Raw genomic sequence first — 9359 nt, 5'->3', positions numbered from 1 at the left:
CAGTAGATATAGCATTTGGATTTCAATGGATGAGACCTCATTTAGGTCACATCGCAATTATGTAGACAAGTTGAGGAGGAATTTGAAGATGGCATATGAAAATGCTTCAGTCATTGCAGGGGTTCGAGAACAGAGAAATAAGAGGAACTATGATCTGAAGGTGTGGGTTCAGGATTTGCAACCTGGTGATCAGGTGTTACTGAGGAATCTGGGTTCCCCTGGGAAGCATAAACTGGCAGATTGATAGGGTTCTCAGCTGTACATTGTCATGAGAAGGTAGATGGATTGTCAGTATATCAGATTCGACCAGAAGGGAGTTCAGGGTCACTGAAAGCATGGCATCAAAATCATTTATTGCCTTTAAATGAGGCAATAGGAGTCTCTCAGCCAGTTGTTGCAAAAGCAACTGAACCCTGCTCAATAGGGGGAAGACCAGAGACTTGAGCACAACCTGATCCACTTATGAGAGGAGAGGAGGAGGACTCTGAAAAAGAAGAGAGTGGTATGGGTTGGTTGTGGTCATTGAAAGACATTGGAGCCACTTCCCCCACATTAGATACTGAGGTGGGGCTTGAACAGCTTAGACCAGATGCCCCTGAGTCTGTACTCAAAGCTTGGGAATGAGGAGAAGTCCTCAGAGAACCTGAGGCAGATGAACAGTCTGGGGAGCTGCTGGGGTAGGAGGATGTGCCATTAACTCCAGGGGCCCCAGGGCTAGAGGAGTCTATAGAGATAGGCCCAGTTATTCCACATGCTCCACGACCGCCAGAATTAGAGAATGGGCCTCCAGCCCTGGAGATATTTGGGGTGGAAAGTCATGGGAGGATGACATTTGTATTATTGCTGAGCCCAAAGTATAGAGACCAAGGTGGATGATGCACCTAGCTTTGACATATGATGCTCTGGGCCACAGCAAAGAAGAAGTGATACTCACTGCTAGATGAAATTCTGATTTACCTCCGGACACCTCAGGTTCCCGGTAACTATTTTTTATTCTTTGGGGGACCAAAGAATTTTTGGGAGGGGGAGTGTGTAATGAGCTGGGTGAGACTGGGGCCGGCTGAGAGGTTTTGCAGAAGCCCTGCCGATCCAGCAGGGAAATGAGGAGCTTTGGTAGCTGCTGTGGATCTGGTGGTAGGGCATGGCTTTGAGGAGGGAAGAAAAGGTAGGAGGAAGTCGAAAGGAGGGGGAAGAGAAAGAAACCAGAGGGAGGTTTTTTGCAGGAGATTGGTGGAGCTATCTGAGGAAAAGAGAGCAAGCTTAGCTTAATGGAATCTGCTGTCCAGAGCTAGCTGAGTGAAGAGAAAGAGAGAGAGTAAGAAGGCCAGACGAAGAGAGGGAGAAGGTAGGTTGAGGAGCTTTATTTTTTCTCCCTTATTGGAGCCAGCTGGGTGAAGGGAGAGTCAGGAAAGAGTTTGACTGGGTTGAGGGTATGTCTTTTAGTGGGAAGTTGAGGAGTTTTTATAGGATTTGCTGGAGGAGGCAAAAAGGCATTATAATAGAGGGAAGAAAAGGATAAATAAAACTAGCACAATAGTAAGAAGATTAAATAAATAACAAGGCAGAAAAAAAGATTGAAAAATAGGCATAATTATCCAGAGAAGCTAGAAAAAAGGCTAACAGCAAAGCACATCCACCAACCAAAAATAGGGATTTTCAAACAACAAACTCATGGAACAGGTGACTGATATTATGTGGTATGCAATACATGTTCCATGTATGTGCTCATGCCCAAAGAATACCCAAACTATACATGCATTAAATGTAAATTATATAAACTACAGGAAAAGGTTAGCAACTTAGAGGCAAAGCCCAGTGTACGAAAGAAAGCTCCACCCAAACCAAAACAAATAATGAACAAATAACTCCCAGAAGATTTGACCCTATTGATAAACCCTTGGAGGAAGACAAATGGAGGTATGTCACACAGAGAAGAAAACACAATACTCGAAGAAAGAAACAGCATACAACAAACAAAACCCTTCTGCCCAGTCCTACCCTACCAGAAGCTGCCCCATTAAAACTGAGCAATTGATTTCTCCCTTTAGATGGAAACACAAAGACCCACAAACTCCCCCTCAAAGAAAACATGCAGACACCTAGAAAAGAAACTACTTCAAATATCCCTTAAAAAGTCAATTCAAATATCCCTGAAAAAGCCACATCAACAAATACACCTGAGATAAACAGAAAAGCATCCAGACTGCAGCCCCCCCAAAAGAAGATGAGGGTTGGTAATAGGAGATTCTATCCTCAAAGGAACAGAATCATCCATATGCAGACCAGACATACAATCCAGGGAGGTATGTTTTGCTCCCTGGAGCAAAAATCAAAGATGTGGCTAAATATCTAACCAAAATAATTAGGCCTACAGATTACTATCTCTTCCTCCTCCTCCATATTGGGATGAATGACACGACAAACAACCTAAATACAATAGTGAGAGATTACAAACAACTAGGCCACAGGTCGGAAACCTGCGGCTCCGGAGCCACATGCAGCTCTTTGAGCCTTCCCCTGCGGCTCCCAGCCTCCTCTGCCGTTGCAGAGAGAGACAGAGACAGAGAGAGGAATTGCGCTTCCCTGCTTCTCTCTCTCTCTCTCTCTCTCTCTCTCTGTGGTTTTTTTTTGTGTGTGTGTGTATATATAAAGAAAAGAGAGTGTACTCACATGTTCTCCGAGGAGCTGAAAAGCTTACTGGGCGGAGCTCCTCCCTTTGCTGTGTCTCTGCAGGAAGCAGGAAGCAGGAAGGGCAGGAGAGAGCTAGCTAGCCCAGCTAGGCTGACTCAGGAATTCTGGGAGTTGAAGTCCATGAGTCATAAAAGAGACGAGGTTGACTACCCCTGATCTTGTTGGACAACAGCCTGAAGCTTGTCAGGTGAGCATCAGATAGGAGAGGGGGGGAGAGAGAGAGAGAGAGAGAGAGAAAGAGAGAGAGGGAGAGAGAGAGAGAGAGAGGAAAGAGAAAGAGAGAAAGAAAGAGAGCAGGGGAAGAGGAGTGGCAGACCAAGGGCAGATAGAGAGGGAGAGAGAGAGAGAGAGAGATCCTTTTGACATCTAAAATGAAGATAACACTGCATATATCCTTTTTTTACCTGTGTGTGTGTGTATATATATATATATATACACATACATACATACATACATATACATATATATATACACACACACACATACATACAAACACACAAACACACACACACAAACACACACACACCTATAATAAAGGTAAAAAAGGATATATGCAGTGTTATCTTCATTTTAGATATCAAAATGGTTTTGCAGCTCCCAGTGTTTTGTTTTTGGTGGGAAACGGGTCCAAGTGGCTCTTTAAGTGTTTTGGGTTGCCTACCCCTGAACTAGGCAATAAAGTTAAGAAGCTAGGAGCACAAGTAGTGTTTTCATCAGTACTCCCAATGAAAGGCCAACACCCACTGAGGGAAAAAAGAATTTTAGAAATAAACCATTGGCTAAAGAGTTGGTGTCACCAAGAAAACTTTGGTTTCCTGGATAAGGGACTGCATTTCCTATATGAAGGACTCTTGGCAAAGGATGGGCTGCACCTCATGAAAACAGGCAAAATGTATTTGGAAAAAGTTTGGCCCAACTTTGTCACCCAAAAGGTGTAAGAAGAAACTTACATAAAGCTATACTGGACTTAATCCTTACAAATAGAGAAGTGATAGAGGGAATTGAAATTACCACAACCTTGGGTGAAAGTGACCATGTCATACTGGAATTTAATATAATGCAAACACTAGCAATAGAAAACAGCCCAACCAGTGTCTTAAACTTCAAAAAATCTGATTTTAACAAAATCAAAGAGAACCTAGGAAACATCCCATGGATGGAAACCCTAAAGGGGAAAACAACCCAAGAAGTGTGGGAAACACTGAAAAATGCAATCATAAAATCCCAGATCATCACAATACCATTGAGAAAGAAAAACAAGAATTTCAAGAAGAAACCAGCATGGCTGCACAAAGAACTCTCTGGCAAACTGAAAGACGAAAAGGAAAAAATATAAAAAATGGAAAGATGGGCACATAAATAAGGCCAATTTTCAGCAGACAGCCAGAACATGCAAAGGTGAAGTCAGGAAAGCAAAGGCTCAGAACAAACAAAGACTTGCAACAGAAATTAAGGATAATAAAAAAGATACTTCCAACATATTAACAACAAGAAAAAAGTCAAGGAAACTGTAGGCTTACTAAAGAGAGAAGATGGCAAGGAAATCACAGGCAACAGGGAGGAAGCAGAGTTGCTTAATTCATACTTTGCATCAGTCTTCACACAAAAAGAAACTATAGCCCAACATACCAAAAAAAAAAAACAAAACACTGCAAAAGACATACTAGAAACAAAAATTAAAATAAGCAAGAAAATGGTAAGAGAACACCTATCCGACCTTGATGAATATAAATCACCAGGACCCAACAGATTACATCCCAGAGTTCTGAAAGAGCTGGCAGATGTTATCTCAGAGCCATTGAACCACATCTTTCATAAATCCTGGAGCACCGGGGAAGTACCTGAGGATTGCAAAAGGGCTGATGTGGTGCCCATCTTCAAGAAAGGGGAAAAAATGGACCCAAGAAGCTATAGACTAATCACTTTAACATCAATACTTGGGAAGATCCTAGAAAAGATAATAAAAAAACAGATCTGCAAACAACTAGAAGAAACAAAATTATAACTGGTAGCCAGCAGTTAAAAACAGATCATGCCAAACCAATCTTATTTCATTCTTTGATAACATGACCAAATTAGTAGACCAGCAAAATGCTGTGGACATAGTATACTTAGATTTCAGTAAGGCATTCAACAAAGTAGATCACAATCTATTGCTTGATAAGCTAGAAAAAGATGGAATAGATTACATCACCACCAGATGGATTTGTAGCTAGCTGACAAACTGTACTCAACAAGTAGTCCTCAATGGTACTACATCCACATGGAGAGAAGTAAGCAGTGGGCTACCACAAGGTTCCGTCTTAGGCCCAATACTCTTCAATATCTTCATCAATGACTTAGATGATAGAATTGAAGGGGAACTCATCAAATTTGTAGATGACACCAAACTGACAGGAGTAGCCAACACCCAAGAAAACAAATTCAGGTCCAAAAAGATCTAGACAAACTTGAATAATGGGCCCTATCCAACAAAATGAGTTTCAATGTGGAGAAAAGCAAACTTTTACGTTTAGGCAGGAAAAATCAAAGGTGCAAGTATAGATTAGCTTAAAAACAGTAACTGTGAGAGGGACCTTGGAATCCTAATGGACGATCACTTGACTATGAACCAGTAGTGTGCAGCAGCAACCAAAAAAGCTAATGCAATCCTGGATTGTATAAACAGAGGCATAGAATTAAGATCATGCAAAGTATTAGTACCGCTTTATAAAACCCTAGTAAGACCACACCTGGAATACTGCAGCCAATATTGGTTACCATATCACAAAAAAGTTGTTGAGAGTTTGGAAAGAATTCAGAGAAGAGCAACTAAGATGATCAAAGACCTGGAGACTAAAACATATGAAGAACAGCTGCGGGACTTGGGTTTGGCTAGTCCACAGGTTGGTAGCCTGTGGCTCCGGAGCCGCATGCGGCTCTTTGAGCCTTCCCCTGTGGCTCCCAGCCTCCTCTGCTTTTGCAGAGAGAGGCAATTGCACTTCCCTGCTTCTCTCTCTCTCTGTGTGTGTGTGTGTGTCTGGATGTGTGTGTGTTGTGTGTGTGTGTGTGTGTGTGTGTGTGTGTGTGTGTGTGTGTAAAAGAGAGTGCACTCACAGTGTTCTCCGAGGAGCTGAAAAGCTTTCTGGGTGGAGCTCCTCCCTTTGCTGTGTCTCTGAAGGAAGCAGGAAGCAGGAAGGGCAGGAGAGAGCTAGCTAGCCCAGCTAGGCTGACTCAGGAATTCTGGGAGTTGAAGTCCATGAGTCATAAAAGAGATGAGGTTGCCTACCCCGGAGGTTGTTGGACAACAGCTTGAAGCTTGCCAAGTGAGCAGCAGATGGGGGGGGGGAGAAAGAGAGAGAGAGAAAGAGAGAGAGAGGGAGAGAGAGAGAGTGGGGGAAGAGGAGTGGCAGACCAAGGGCAGATAGAGAGGGAGGGAGAGACCCCTTTGACATCTAAAATGAAGATAACACTGCATATATCCTTTTTTTACCTGTGTGTGTATGTAATTTTATTCTCTTAAAGCATTCTCTTGGTGATCATTGTTTTAATAGTATGGATATTCCCAAGAGTCATATTTTTACTTTTATTTTAATGTGTATATGTGTGTGTGTGTGTGTGTGCATATATATATATATATATATATATATATATATATATATATATATATATATATATATATACATACATACATACATACATACAGACATACACACACACACACACATATATACATACACATACACACACCTATAATAAAGGTAAAAAAGGATATATGAGTGTTATCTTCATTTTAGATATCAAAAGGGTTTTGCGGCTCCCAATGTTTTGCTTTTGGTGGGAAACGGGTCCAAGTGGCTCTTTGAGTGTTTTGGGTTGCCTACCCCTGGGCTAGTCTAAAGAAACGAAGAAATAGGGGAGATAGCAGTATTCCAGTATCTGAAGGCTGCCACAAGGAAGAGGGAAGAAGCCACGTTGTTCACCAGAGGGAAGGATGCGAAAGAATGGTTGGAAATTGATCAAAGAGAGAAGCAACCTGGAACTAAGGAGAAACTTCCTGACAATCAACCAGTGGAACAGCTTTCTTCCAGAAATTGTGGGCGCTTCATCCCTGGAGATTTTTAAGAAGAGACTAGACAATCACCTGTCTGAGATGGTATAGGTTCTCCTGCTTGAGCAGGGGGCTAGACTAGAAGACCTCCAAGGTCCCTTCCAGCTCTATTCTGTTCTGTTCTGTTCGGTTCTAGATTTCCCCAACTTGGTACTGTCCAGATATACTGGTACTCAGTCTTAAGAACTTCTGACCATCAGAAAGCTACTATATATGCTGTTGATGTGAAGTCTTACTATTAAGATACTATTCAAATGGAATTTTGTCTGAAAAGGATTCATGACTTTGTAGGCTACTCAGACTTTCAGATCTTTTTCGGTTCAGACAATTATCCCAGACATTAAAAACCATTCTAGTTTCAGTAAAACCTTGTTTTGTGATGAGGGAAAGAAGAGAGTTTTGAAAAAAAAAAAAAACCCAGCTATAATCAGGCATGTCAAACTGCTGGGTACAGGCTGAATGTATCATGCCGAAACTGCACCCACCCCATTATTGGCAATGGGAAAAAAGTCACGATACATCGTATGACGTCGCAAGTTTGACACGCCTGACCATAATTATATATAAAAAAGGTATGTATTTGTGGGGGTTACATCATATGCTCCAAAGAGTAAACTGCTCCTGTTTGTTTGGTATAATTTGATGGGAATATTACAATAATGGCTGTTCATACAACTGAAAAATAAATTGCTAAAAGTAATGTGGACCTTTGTTTCACCGAGTATCTAAAATGATTTCTTATATCTTTGTGGAAGCAAGTCTTTTTTTTTTGTTAAAAAAAGGAGGAAAAGATGAAGAATTGATTTGGATTTATTCTTCTCTCAGCTGCCTTGTTGAACAAAATTCTGTTGCATGTTATTTCAACTTAGCAGAGAATCTACCCAAGAAAGAGCTTTCTTGGTGCTTTCAGCAGTGAATAAACTTTACTAAGATGCTTTATGAGCACTATTGCTTTCCCACCTTTTCCAACCTTCTTAGCACATCCAGAAGAGATCCCAATTTCTATCTGTGGACCCAGTTTCTTATCTGCTTGTGGTTTCTGGAGTATCGAAGAATTTGGATCTTTCTTTTTTGTGAACTTTTAAAGTTTTACATTCTCATAGGTAGTGCTTTTAGAAGGACTGTTGGCATCCATTGATTCCCTTGACTCTCACCTACTTCAACAATTTGTTTAGCAATTATATATATATATATTGCTGAAAATAGACAAAAATAATCAGTGGATTTCTGGATTTGCTGAATAAAAGGGTTGGAATGTCAGAAGAAATGAACTATAAAATTGATTTTAAAGGGGAGATAAATAATAGAAGTCTGAAGATTGGAAACAGCTTCTTTAACTTTCTCTTTTCTCTCTTTTTTCTTTATATGCAGTATTTTTTATGTATTTTAATTTTAAAATAAAAAGAAATACATTCAGAAAATTTAACCCATAATGTTATTTTTAATGTTTCTAGTGGAACTATCCTAGATATTCCTTTTTTCAGAGAAAAAATAGTCTTTTACTGTGTTATCACACCATTTTTGCTTATTTATTGGCAAACTTTCTGCTGACCTACAAGAGACATCTAACTGGAAAAATAAACAAAACAAATTAGAAGAATTTCAAGACAGAACACTTATTGTAAGATAAGGCTCAAAATAATTACAGGTTGAACCTAAATATCAAATCCCCTTATCTTCTCAGGTGAATGTATTTTGGGAATGTATGGTGTCCTGTTAAATTAATTTCAGAGAATTCCAAGAGTTACTGGCAGAGAAAGAGAAATATGTGTCCCACATAGAAAAATCTGTTCATTCTGATGAAAGTTTCTCCGTTCAGCAATTGTGGTTCTTAATCTGGTTAATGTTTAAGACCTGATTAGTAAGATTCATTTGAACAGTTACAAAGAGAAGGATTGTTTGAGGGATTTGGGAATGAATTGTCTTAGCTGTTTTTGTGGACATAGACATACATAAACATTTGCCACTTCTGAGCCAGCACACAGGCGACAGGAACAACCTTTCACATTTTGGCAGCTTTTGAACAGTTCAGTATGTAATCAGTGTACAATTCCATCATTTTTTTTTCAATAAAATTGTCACAGGGTGACTCAGTATTTATACTCTGGCTCGGAAAAGGTTTGAATGAAAGGATAAGATGGCACCTTTCTGGCCCCATAGAAAGACACTAACATCAAATCCACAAATCTCAAATGCACAAAAGCTAGATTTATCACACAGATCTCCCTGATTAGATTTATCTATGGAGATTCAACCCATGTTCAGTCACTAATGGCAGATATATAGAGATAATATACCGTAAAAATTGCCAAAGATACAACTGCAAAGGTTATATTGCATCTTTTTGACACATAGCAAATTCTCTTCCAATCAAATGAGATATATGTAGATATATATGCATAGACATCTTAACTAACCCTATATTCAGTTTCATGGCATTCTTCTGGCAGCAAGAAAAAAATATGGTATTTTTCTATGCCTTTGACTTTTTGCTTGAACAAGCTGGAAAAGAGTGTTATTTAATGTACTTTCATTAGGCTTTAGTTGTATTTTAATTGTAATTATTTTAATGTTTTTC

This window comes from Crotalus tigris, unplaced genomic scaffold, assembly GCF_016545835.1.
Source record: "Crotalus tigris isolate CLP2741 ecotype Arizona unplaced genomic scaffold, ASM1654583v1 scf7180000017871.4482833, whole genome shotgun sequence".
NCBI classification, from domain to species: domain Eukaryota; kingdom Metazoa; phylum Chordata; class Lepidosauria; order Squamata; family Viperidae; genus Crotalus; species Crotalus tigris.
The sequence above is the reverse complement of the archived record's forward strand: the minus strand, read 5'-3'. Positions refer to the sequence as shown.